At 29.8% G+C, this 13,497-nt stretch overlaps 1 protein-coding gene across 1 annotated transcript in view; it reads left to right on the plus strand.

The window, feature by feature from the left end:
* Positions 1-4,155: 4,155 nt before the first annotated feature.
* Positions 4,156-13,497, plus strand: part of LOC107439320 (uncharacterized) — a 78,663-nt gene continuing 69,321 nt past the window's right edge. The window contains exon 1 of the mRNA XM_043042697.3: positions 4,156-4,279. The gene's annotated coding sequence lies outside the window, so the exon portion shown is untranslated. The remainder of the gene's footprint in view (positions 4,280-13,497) is intronic.

A 13,497-nucleotide genomic window follows, 5' to 3' on the forward strand; every position in this document is an offset into this window, starting at 1 on the left:
CATTTTATAGAAATTAAAACTGGAATTTTTTACAGTGTATACTAACTTTTGCTGTGGAACCATCGATTCGTTAAGGTCACAGTTAAAATTAAAAATACTTTTCCATTAGGTTCTTAGAATTTATCAAAGTCTGTAAGTACATAAACTACTTATTTACGAGAATTACATATTTTATAAACAGATCATTTTATTAATAATGCGACTTTTTTAGATGAGCAACGTCGGATTTAACTTTTTTACATATTGTTGCTTTATGGCAAAGAAATGAAACAATAATGACAGAACTAAAAGTTTATAAAAAATAGTGAGGGACAGTGTCTTATAATTATCGTTTTACGCGTGTCTCATTGTTTGGCCAGCTCTGCTTACTACTGTTTAGAAACTGATTCTAACTCAATTTTGAAATGTATTTAATTTATTTTTTAATATTAATATAATTTCAATACAAGTTATTAAGCAGCACATTATGAAAATAATTCATATCTATTTATTTCAATCAAAATGTAAAGTGATTATTGGTGTCATAATCTTAAATTAAAAACAATTTAATTCTTTTCCATTCATAGTCATACATAAGGAAATTATATACAGCTAATATACACTTGTCAGACACACACACAAGAAAGTTAAGTTGACGCGCAATATATTTTAAAAAATTCTGGATAAAATGACGATATAAAGTACTAGTACTTAGGGTGTATCATTCGTAAAATCCATTTTACCGTAAAATTTCTTTTTTCAGTAAGATATTATACCGCAATTTTGATAGTAATATTTAGCTAGTTACGATGATTGAATATTTTTTGTTATATTTTATGTTCCGGTAAAAAGAGATTTTATGACAAAAATTACGGGCACAATGAGTGCCGGTGCTTTTTGCCGGAATTTGATCCGGAATTTTTTGCAGTGTTCTTAAAGTCTTCAGAACTAATAGAAGTTACATCGGCGTCATTTTGTGTGTTAGTTATTGTATTAAATATTGAAAACTGGTTATTAAATATTCAACGTTAGTTCATATAATAATTACCTTAGTGCAATCCTTTGAAAAAGTATTTCATCGTTTGGAAAATGAAATGCAGCAGCCGGAGGCCCCAGATATATGGTATATTTTTTCTTAACTTAATCTAACAAATGTCCCGGTATTCTCACTGAGTAACTTTCAAGGAAAGTCAATATCAATACTGGTTGGAGTAAAAGTTTGCCTATTTTTTTTTCCATTTTAACAACTCCGAAAATAAGAATTCTTCGGATCCCCGGAAATCGCATTGATTTTTTTTCCCACTCTTTTTTGACAAAAACTCTAGATTCCTGAGTCCTGAATGCAAAACAGGAATGAGAGAATCGGATTATTTATTATTTATTTGACCTCAGCTTTCATTATAAATTCTCACCACGTTTCACGACACTTCTAAATGCATTTGAGAAATTGAATAAGGAAATAAAGAATAAAAAACTTTGAAATTTCTCATTTTTCAATGTCTCCACTCAATGGTATTCCACACAAAATTTTAGAGACATGAATTTCTCAGCTTTAATCCAAAACAATAACTTCATAAAGAGGAAAAAAACAGATCAATATCTATCTAAAAAGAAAAGTTTTAAAATATTTATCCCAAAGTTATTTTAAGAGTTTCGTGGTTTACATCTCACGAAATTGTTTGACGTGTGTGAGTAACTTATTATGTAAATTTTAAAAATCTCAAACCCTTCTTTAGAACCATGGAACCTAAAGTTTTATTTAGAGATAGTAAAACTGAAATTTGTTTGAAAGTTGTCATATTTTAGGCGAGTAGTATGAACTTTTTTAAGAAAAAAATGTTTATGCTTACGCTTAAGTGCTTACTTATGCTGAAGTGCTGACTTTTCTTGGAAAATGACTTTAGAAAAATTATTTCTATCATAGATTTATAATAGATTGAATTGCCAACCTATTTTTTTTTTAAAATATGTTTTACTTTGAGGATTTTTAACACAGAAATATTCAATTGTACAAAAAAAAATACTTTAGCTATTAAATGAAAAGTTTTTGATAATGACATAAAAGCAAGCTAACTATCCCAACAATAAAATAATTTCGGTATAATAAAAATATTGAAAAAAAATGAAATTAAGAATGACATACAGATTCAAAACCCTAAAAAGGTATATCCCAAATTTCACCTAAGTTTTTGAAATTTTCACACCATTTATGAAAACAAATGTTATCAAAGGATTAAAATGTGAAAAAAGGAGAAATTTAGTTCACATTGACCTAATTTAATCATACTTAATCAAAATTGGTCTCTAAATATTTTAACTAAAATGCTCATTTGGGCCAGAAAAACCGTGACAATCATTTACTCGACATGCTATTCCATAGTTATTTCTCTATTTTACAATTATATATCAATAAATTAGAAAAAATAAATAAATAAAAAAATTATTAAAAAGCATGTTTTCTATCAAAATTACTTCAAACAAGAATTTAGAAACACTTCCCGCATGCGTAATGTCAGAGGTTTCAACTATGAAAGTTTTTGTTTTATAAATGAGGTTCAATTTAACCCTTTTTTACTTCCGTTGTCTTCGTAAAATGTTGAGGTACATTAAAGAAAATTCTTTAAATTAAGAATGATCTAGTTTGAATGACGGTCAATATGACGGTCAAATATGACGGTCAATTTGACAAATTGAATTTGATAGTGATGACCTGATTGATTTTCATTTTAAACAAATATTATTGAATAATAAAAGTGAATTAAATAAAATGTTTAATAGAACATATACTTAAAAGGATAATTTAATAGCAGCGAAAATAAAGCTATAACCCTTATTCCTGTATATAAAGTTTGATACTATTCAAAATACCTCTTCTAAGTTTTTACCAATAAAAAAGAAGAAAATCCGCCATATTTAACAAAGCTTTTCTTAAAGCCAGATAGAGAATAATTGTTTTGTTGCGATGTAACTTCAAATCATTACAAGGAGCAAACATTTCTGTTAAATTAACGTACTATGTGGTGTGACATTTTGGATAAAACAAAAACCAAAATTCTTGTAATGAAGACTACAATATACAATATTTAAACCATTCATTTGGTAATTTATCCGTTTATACAGAAATGGTTTAACTGGAAATTCCAGTTTTCATAGGAACAAGTTCTAATTACAACATATTTAATAAAATACAAAACTGTAATTGAAATTTTAACGAATAAATGGTTTTATGCTTTGTTCTAAAGTATCATAGTAAAGTTACAAATTTCACCACATTTACCGTATTTATCATATTTTATGAAACCATATTTTATTGTTAATTTATTACAATATATATTGCTAAATATTGGCAACATTTTACAATATTGGTACGTATTGTAAAATATTACCAAAGTGCTTCGGTAAAAAGTATCGACCTTTTTAGAGTTCCCATAGAGCCAAAATCATGGTTAATTTCCCAAATTCTGGCAGTTTTAACTATACTTTTTTATTCAGTGAAAATCGTTACAAATTCAATTAATATTTTAAAAATCATTAATAATAGTAATTAAATAAAAATACAAAAGTTAAATTACTCTTTTCTTAAACTTCAATACTTTAAGCATTGAAAACGAAAAATATTTTATATTATTTCAATAAATTTAAGAATCCTAAATAATTATTATTTCTTACAGTAAAGTTTAATCATGTTAAACTGTTAAAAAAAATAACTGAATAAGATGAGAATAAAGACTTAGCACAGAAAAAGTTGAAAACTGCAATTATTTGCTTCATAATTAAAAAAAATATAGCAAAATATTACAGAACTTTCATAACGCCTCTGTTCTTAATGTCTTTACTGCACCCACGGGCAAAAATACGAACGTTTATTACGTAGCTTAATGATTCACTTAATTAAAAAACTTACTTTTTTCGTTTTTCGTTCTTAATTATTTCTCTTTTAACTTAAAAAACGTTTTCGAGAAAAAAAAACCTTAAATAAGGAAAGATTAAACGAATTGTAGAAAATGGCCTCCAGAAAAGAAAAAAAAAACTAGCAGTTACCAAGAATTGATGAAATCACGACGTCTGTCTTTCGAAAACTTGCGATTAAATACATTCGGTGAGAAAAAAAGAAAAGAAAAAGAAGACACAGAAGACAGTCTGGCGGGAATGGGGCGTTGGTAGCGCCCCCGTCTTGCGCTGAAGAGAAGGGGCGACACAAGAGAAGCATTTCTCACCAACGGTGGACGTATTACTTTTCGTTGTCTGTGTGCGCCCCAGCTACCGTTAGAGTTGATGATTGTCTTTCCTTAATTATTGGGTAAGCTGATTTGAATATTAAGTTTGTGATTTAAAAAAAAGAAAATATATTTTTGTAGTTTATAATTTCAATATTATATTTATGCTGCCGTCAAAATAACATTTATTTTACTGTAAAAATAACTTAAAGTGTAACTTATGCTTCTTCTTTTATTTCTATTAGTAACACCACTATACAGTAAAGGCTACTGACAACTTTAAATTCATTTTTCATTTCACTAAAAATATTTGATGACATCATAAATTTCAACTTCTTCTTGGAAAAATAAATTACAAACAAATATAAATTATTCATAATTATCACACAATTTTCAATTTAAGTCGCTATAAATATTTCAATCTATGCATTGTTCTCGACAGTTTCTTTTAAGAAAATAATTGCGTAAGAAAATCTGATTATATTGTACTATATTATCGAATTTTTTTTTATGCTAAGAAATTCAATAAAATATAGATCAAGATATTAAAAAATGAAACACCGGTGTACCTGTAAAAAATAAACTCAATTTTCATTGTTTTAATAAAACTTTTGATAAAAATTGCAGTACTATCCAATGAATTCAATTTTAAATTTCACATTCCTTATGAACTTACATTCACTTTTTTTTAAGGTGTATTGACGCGGGTGTAATAAACCAAATTTATTTTCTGAAGAAAACGAAACTAGTAATAACCTAATTAAACGAAACGTAAATTATTAACTTTAATATTTTTATAAAAATATCGGAAATTTTATGTATTACTCAAGATTATTTAAATATCTTTGATATGAAGAATCAAAAAAAAAATGCATGTCACAAAAAATTATAGCTATTTTCACTGTTACATAAAAAGTCAAGGGAAATTTTCTCCTTGAAGTGAGTGATAGTAAAGTTAAGTAAACAAAAAATCTGATATACAGTAATTTTTACAGTAATAATTACAATGAAATCACTGAAACTCTTTAGTTAAATAAATAATACAGTAAAAAGTACAGTGTAATATTTTTTTCGGCAGAAATGTATTTTAAGATAAAATGGATTTTAACTATACATTAAGCTATATATCCCTTCCCCGAATCCTCCCTATTCCTTCACTATATATTCTTTCACACTTTTTTTGTCCTATAATACGAAATAAATATAATTCATGATACATTTAATGTTTTAAAATATCTCAGATTGAACCATTTTATATATTTACATGCATATGCTCGGTTTAAAATACGGATTGTAGAAAAAGAAAATATTGGCTGTACATAATAAATTTTATTTCAAAATACCCGAAAATATTTTTTTAAAAAATCATAAGATATAAATTCTGTAAGTCTTCGATATTGCTGTAAACAATATATTGAGCGTCGGAGCGCCATACATCACAAAGCAATTTCAACTATTTACTGTTATAATAACTGGACTTAATTACATGGATTTAAATTTCACCAAATTGGTTTAAACATTCATCTGTCACGCTCTTAAACAATTCGAGAAAATACCCTTCAATGGGCAAACATATCTAAGGAATAATCCATCCAGCTTATTCACTTCATCCGAGCAATTAAAATGATTTATTACGCATCGCATTCCAGTTGCAGAATGCGCATCAGAGACTGTTCCAGTTTCTGCATCTCCTAATACTAAATCTGTGATTCAGATGAGAATTGATGGACGGTATTTAGTGTGAAATTTCACGGAATGTAGCCTCATGCAAATAGAATCTTCCCTTAAAGGTCCTTGTCATTCCAACAAAGACTGCAATGTCTTTGGGTGTCACCATTTCAACAATGAACGCTGTATATAGCTGCTTCATATCAAGGTTTAATTCTAAAGCTTAGGATGAACTAGAAGGCCTAAACGTTTGCTAGTGATCATTTAGTTAATCCTACCATGCTCAGAGCAGCCAATTTTTATGTTTTTGCTAGTGATTGTAAAACGTATAACAACTATTATTATTTATTTACTATTTAATTCCTTAATCTCGCAGAATTTTGGTCCCGCAGTGGACTGATCGTTAAGACACGGTTCCCAGCAGATCACCGAAGTCAAGCATCACTGGCTACGGTCAGTGTGCGGGTGGGTGACCACTTTGATCAGTCTGCGTAGGGACCGAGGGTGTGCGGTATTGGTCCTCTCTGAACTGTGCTACCGTAAAGTGCTCGACTTCGCGCGCAGGTCGTCGGGCTACCGAAGCGGGGGTGCCACCCCCCCGCAGAGGATCAAAATTGTGATGGCATGTCTTCGGATCATCCTCCGGGATGTTTCCCAGACCGTCGCCAATAGTCCATTGTGCAGCTCTAGTGCGACGTAAATGAACAACAAGAACAAGAACTCGCAGAATTTTGAGCTCATTTGTAAATAAAGAAATTTGCTCTACCTCTCTCTTTGTATATATATTGTACTATACTGCATTTTATAATAAAATAAAGGCAAAAAGGATAAAACAAAGAGAAATTAACGAAGAAAATTAAGAAAAATAAAATTAATAAATCAATAATAATTAATTAATTTAATTAATAAGTAATTAATAGTATTTTATTAATATTTTCTTCTTTTCTTTTAAAAAATCTTTATATTTCTTTCCATGTTTTCTCTATATTTCTCCATATTCCTCTATATTGGTACACTGTGCCAGTTACCTTTATAATTTATTTGCATTTATTATATCTTGCGTTTTATTTAGGCTTTTATAATACGTTTTTAAAATAAAGAATATAGTTCTAACGATTTGATACGTGATGTGTAAAGTCACCGAGCAGGAATGAAAGGTCAGGATAAAAATTGCCATCGAGTTGACATTGTGAACAACTGGTGCGGCTTTCAGTAAGTTGTTATGACTAAAACGGAAATGACCGATAGTCGGCCTATTTGCTAAAACCTGGGTTTTACGATAAACGGCAATTGTTTTAAAGTTATCAGGAATAGGATAAATATCATGTAATTTGGTTTGTTATTGATTTTTGCATTCCATAATGTACCAAGGATTTACAAATTCAAAGGTCATAAGGGGTTAGGAAATTACTATTTAAAATTTTGAATTGTTTTAGCTATAGTATCGACTATAATTCTTCGAGTATGCTGACATGTGAAGGCAGTCATATTAAGAACACATAACGGAGCAATATATTTTTATCATTGAGTCCATATCAGCACACCATGAACAGTTAGTGAGGACTTTTAGAATGTTTAGCGAATGAGAGCATTTTTTTCCAATATAATTTATGTGTGATTCGACCGTTAGTTTGGAATTAAAAATCAGTTCCAGGAATTTCCTTTCATCAGCAACTGAAATGGCTTTATTATTTAGCGTAATTTAAGGCGGAAGATGTAGTTTTTGTCTACTGTAAGAATGAACACACATTAAGTTTTTTGGCGAAAAGAAAACATGAAACTATTTTCTCATTTGCTCATATTAAAATTTTATTCTCAAATAGTAGCATTTGTCATCAAATGTGTATAATATTTGTAGATCGTAATGAAATCCGAAAATAACCTTCAAAGAATTCACCATTTATTGTTGCAAAGATTTAATTTAGGAAAAATACCGTTCAATTTCAATATGAAAAGAGTATCATACTTAAAACACTTCTTCAAGGAGGGAACACCTTATTCCTCAGGAAAATTCCGTAAAATTCATCACATAAAGGAAATTTTTCTTAACCGTAAAATTTCTATTAGATAAAAGGTTTGATAAAATAAAATATATTGCCACCTAATCCACTGTTAATAACCTGTTACCTTCATGTTCTGTCATTAAACCACTCCATGTGAAGGAAAATGGAAGGCATATGTTGATTTTTTTAGAAAGACATAAAAGATACGTTTGAAGTTTCATTTAGTTGTCCATGGTGCTTCGACCATTACGAGAGTCATTTTAGTATTGAAAAAGAAGAATATGGATTTCAAGTAAAAACACAAGAAGCCGATTCATCATTTTTTCAAAAGTTTTCAAATACAGCTTGTAAAAGCAATAGGCCAGTAACTTATGTTTTCCGGATTTTATCAAGGTCTTAGAAAGGAAATCACATAGGCGGTTGGCCAGTTTTCTGAGAAAAGTCTTTCTATTCATATCCGATTTTTAACATGAAATTTTTTAATAAATGTTTCATATTTTTTTCCAATAATTTTACTGAATAAGCAATAAATCGATAGAAAAAATGTCAGAGAAAATTAAAATATTAAATCAGATATACCTTAAATATTAAATCGGAAAAAATGAAAATTCGGAAAAATATATATTCCCGTTTTCACCAGTTTCAATTGACACAAAAGTTTAAGAACAAATAAAAATGTTTGCACAAAAAAAAGAAAATATTTAATTTTAATAATTGATTTAATAAACCGTTTTTTACTCACAAGAACAAGCAGATTTATACAAAAAAAATTTATATTTTCTTGATCAATATACAACCTTGATGTTTTATTGGTTGAATATTGATCAATCTGTATATTGATCTTGGTATATTGATCAATATATATTGATCTTGGTTGCAGAATTGATCAGTACTGTTTTCCGTTCTCGTATACAGCTTGTAATACGATACATCACATACTCCAAGCATTTTCGATGGGCTTATATCAGAGCTAAGTGCAGGTAATTTTAAAATTGCTATATTTTTAAGTTCTAAGCCATTGATTTCATAACCATAGATTCATAAATACTAGCATTGTCTTCTTGAAAACACATTTCAGCCTTCTTAATATATCTCTGAACGGTACTAGATAGCTACTTTCTATGCTTTGAGAGTCAAATAAGTTTCCACGACCATTCTGAGTTTTCACTAACGTTAAACTTGTTTGTCCATTGAATTCGAAGAAACTCCAAATCGAAAGTAAAGATCCGCCATTTTGTCTGCTAAATATGTCGCTTCGTCCTTCTCTTAGATTATTCCAATAATAACAATTGTCTTCCAGAACAATAAATTACATTGTTTTTTCATCACTGAACTGCAACATTATAACATTTATAGCCGTATGACATGACTTAGCGGGTCCAATCTAGTCTCGCTTGTTTCTGATGCAATTTCAGACAAGGAATTCGACTCTTCTTCGCCTTCTGATGTACCCAGTGTCCTGAGTTTGTTGAGGAATGAGATCTTTTAAAAATATATATGATATTTGATGGCGTGAATGAATTTTGAAACAATATTTGATTTTTGATGCCTTGTGGGGATTTTATTATAGACTATGTCAACCTTCATCTATCAAAGGGTACCTCATGATAGAATCAAGTTAACATGTCTTATATACTAGTGAATTGGTATTTAATATTTATAGTGGTAGTTACGCCACATTACTCCCCTTCCAGAATTTTAACTGTGATAGAATTCGATGAACAATTACCACTAGTTGATTAATGCTGTTTATTTATTAATTTCAATTTTTGCTCATTATATATTTTTTTTTCTTCCAAGCATTTTGCTTGTTATTTTATTTTTTTTTAAATAGCTTTTTGCTATTTTTTCCCATCATTTTTTTATAGCTTTTCGCTATTATTATTTTTTTTCTAGCATTTCGCTCATTATTATTTATTAACCGGGAGACTTTATTTACTTCACCGGATTTCTTTTTCATTTCATTTTTTTTTTTTAGCAGTATATTTTTTTAAGCAAATCAACTGTTTAATGTGGATTCATCCATCAATATTGACAATTTCTTATCACGTCCGTAGGTCACCAATGTGGGGATTTTATTATAGACTATGTCAACCTTCATCTATCAAAAGGTACCTCATGATAGAAGCAAGTTAACATGTCTTATATACTAGTGAATTGGTATTTAATATTTATAGTGGTAGTTACTCCACAGCCTCTGTTAAACGAGTTTGGCTGGAAGCTGATTTTTCAATTTTTATATATTTTTAAAAGTTATCTTTCGTCACATTTCATATCATAATCGTGTTTTGTAGTTCTTACCATGGACTAAAACTCTGCATATATCACGTTTTGAGCGAGTTATATAAATTAAAATTCTCCTTGCGAATAAAATTTAAAAGTATCCTCAAGGATTCAAAAACCACTGCTGAAATGTAACAACTTTTAAACTTAGCGTTACGGGTTAAGTATCTGAATTTATCTACTTTTGGGACAAGTAAAATTTTAATTCCATTATTTGTTCTGTTTTAATTTTCAGCTATTGCTTTTCTTTTTCTTGAAATCTTGTCGTATCTGTTTATTACACTTATAGTAAAATGATTGAAGAAAAATTTGTATCATTTTGAAATTTCTAGAAAAATTTAGAAATGATTATGTGAATAATGTATTTCCATTTCTTATTTTAGTGTATAATTTTTTTAAAAATAATAAACTTAAAACAAATTTTCAAGGAATTCACCACACTTCTATGATAATTCCTTCTAATTTAATTCAAACTCTAAAAATTTATTTGCAAGTGTTTTAATTTTAATAGAAATAAGTATATCATTGATTCCGGGAAACCTTTGCATCACGTTGTGTCTACAAAACTACATAAATATCCGTATTGATTCCTTTTGCTGTCAGTTTCAATTCAGAAATAGCACCTTTAGCCCCTTTGGGGTAAAATAGCTTGAAATATGTAATGCTTGTTATATCGCGAACTAGTGTTCATTCATATTTAGATTTGAATGCTAAGGCAAGTTGAGTTGCTTTGTATCCTATCTCACACAAATTTAATACTCGGATTTTAGAAGATAGAAATTATGTTGCGTTTTGTTATGTTATAGTTATGATTTACTGGGTGAAATTCAATCTTGCAATTATTTTATGTGTGCAATGGTAACATATAGAATAAGTTCCAAAATATACAATACACATTGACAATATTATATTGGACCTTATATTCTTCACTAAAACTTAAATTTAAATAATTCCATTGATATTATATACAAGATAAACATTTGATATAGTTAAATTTTTTTGATGAAATACAAAATTATAATGTTTGAAATAAATATTTATTTTCACACAAAAGCAATTTATGAATAAGTGGGTTTAAATAACTAGTAATTTTTACTTTTCTTTTTTTTCTATTTTTAAAGCTGATTTAGAGATTAATAATGATTTATTATAGATATATGAATGATTGAAATTTAAAACTAATGTTGCTAATTCAAGCGTTTATAATAATTGTGTATTATATTGAAGTCTGAATTTGGGAACTTGAAGGTTTAATTTAACTTTTGATTGGAATTTTACATATACTGATATTTTTTAGGTTGAAACGTATACAAATTAAGTTGAAAGTGTAGAGTTTATTTGGAAATGTCATTAAAAAAGTATTTGTATTTATTTTAAATGCAATTACTAATTGCTTTTTAGTTTGTTAAAATGAATGAATCAGTTCGAGTTTTGGTTTTCACATTTGTGGATGGTTTTGCAACACGAACACTATGAGACAACAATTTTAAATCTTAAAGGAAAAGGAAAAAAATATATAGTTTCATATTTGATGCTTTGTCTGTGACATGAACATTTTTTTTTCTAATGGCAGGCACTGAATTTGAATCTTTGCCTATACTATGCCAGAATTGTTGCTCATTTCGCGTTACCCAGTAGGCACCTGTGAACCAAAGTCACGGAGGCGAGCAACATTGCCCACGCCACACTGCCGCAAACCCGTTTATAGGGTGGGCCACATTCACACATCACACGCACACACACAACAGAGGACAGCACAAAGGGAGAGAGAAACATCCATGCCCAGAGCGGGATTCGAACCCGCAGCCTATGGCTTCGCAGTCAGGCACGCTAACCGCTCGGCCACCAGGCCTGCTGCGACGTGAACATAATTGAGTGTAGAGTTTGCCGAAACAAGAGCAGTAATCGTTAAGCAAAGACAGCTTTATATTTTCAACAATCTTATGCTATGTTTGAAGCAAAAAAATTAATTAAATAGTTCATGGTAGTGATGCAAAAGCCAATAACGTTTAGGAAATATAATTGGTTTGGCGTGGGATCCGCATTTAATTAAAACGAAACTCAGAGTCGAGTGGATGAGTTTAGTAATTCCTCAACGGAAAGCGTTGGAAAATATAAGGTTCTTAATTGCTAGCTACATTGAAATGTCTTACGTACTGGTAGAGTATCTAAGACTCTAATTTGATAATTTCAAAATAATTATTGTCATTATTGTTGTTGTTGTTCTTACTTTACGTCGCACTAGAGCTGCACAATGGGCTATTGGCGACGGTCTGGGAAACATCCCGGAGGATGATCCGAAGACATGCCATCACAATTTTGATCCTCTGCGGAAGGGATGGCACCCCCGCTTCGGTAGCCCGACGACCTGCGCGCGAAGTCGAGCACTTTGCGGTAGCACAGTTTAACGAGGACCAATACCGCACACCCTCGGTCCCTACGCAGACTGATCCAAGTGGTCACCCACCCGCACACTGACCGTAGCTAGTGATGCTTGACTTCGGTGATCTGCTGGGAACCGTGTCTTAACGATCAGTCCACTGCGGGACTATTGTCATTACGACTTCTGTAGTTTTACTTCAAATATTTTTGAACTTTCACTCTTGCTACTGAAAGAAAAAATATTGCAAGTATAAGAAAGTTTTTTTTTTTTTGCCTTTTTCTTTTTTTATATACTGTCCAACGTTTTAAGCTTTCACTCAAAAATTTAAATTTTACTTTGAGCTCACACTCCAAAATGAACATCTGAAATAGACAATCTCAAATAGTTTAGTAGACTCTCTGGAGAGAATAGCGTGGTCGTCAATGTATAGAATTGCTAAAAAGAGGTTGAGATCTTTGACTGAACCAGAAACCTTTGGGCTCATAGCAGGTTCCTATAAAACCACCATGGTAAAAGTGAAGGTGAGCTAGGGAGCTTCATAAAACCGTAGTGAAAAAAGCGTATCGTTACGATTACCTTTTACAAAGCAGGTACCGTGAATTAAAACAACATAAGCAAGCTTCGCACACGAAATGTTTCTTCTTATATCATCAGGAGAAACTAATCTTTGGCAAAAAACGAGAATAATATTAAAATGCTTAAAATGTTATTGATTTTTCGATTACGTGCTTAATCTGCTTGTTTAAGGATGTGCACTTTATGTGATTTTACGGAAAATGTGGGTGGTTTTAAAAAAATAGAAATTGTCTGAAGGAATGTTAAAAATATTTTTATTTTTTAGTTTTTTGCTTCTTTAGATAATTTATATATATATATATATATATATATATATATATATATATATATATATATATATATATATATATATATATATATATAGTAGACAGACTCACAGTGATCTGCA

Source organism: Parasteatoda tepidariorum, chromosome 7 (genome assembly GCF_982258835.1).
Source record: "Parasteatoda tepidariorum strain Cologne lab strain chromosome 7, Ptep-v5.0, whole genome shotgun sequence".
NCBI lineage: Eukaryota > Metazoa > Arthropoda > Arachnida > Araneae > Theridiidae > Parasteatoda > Parasteatoda tepidariorum.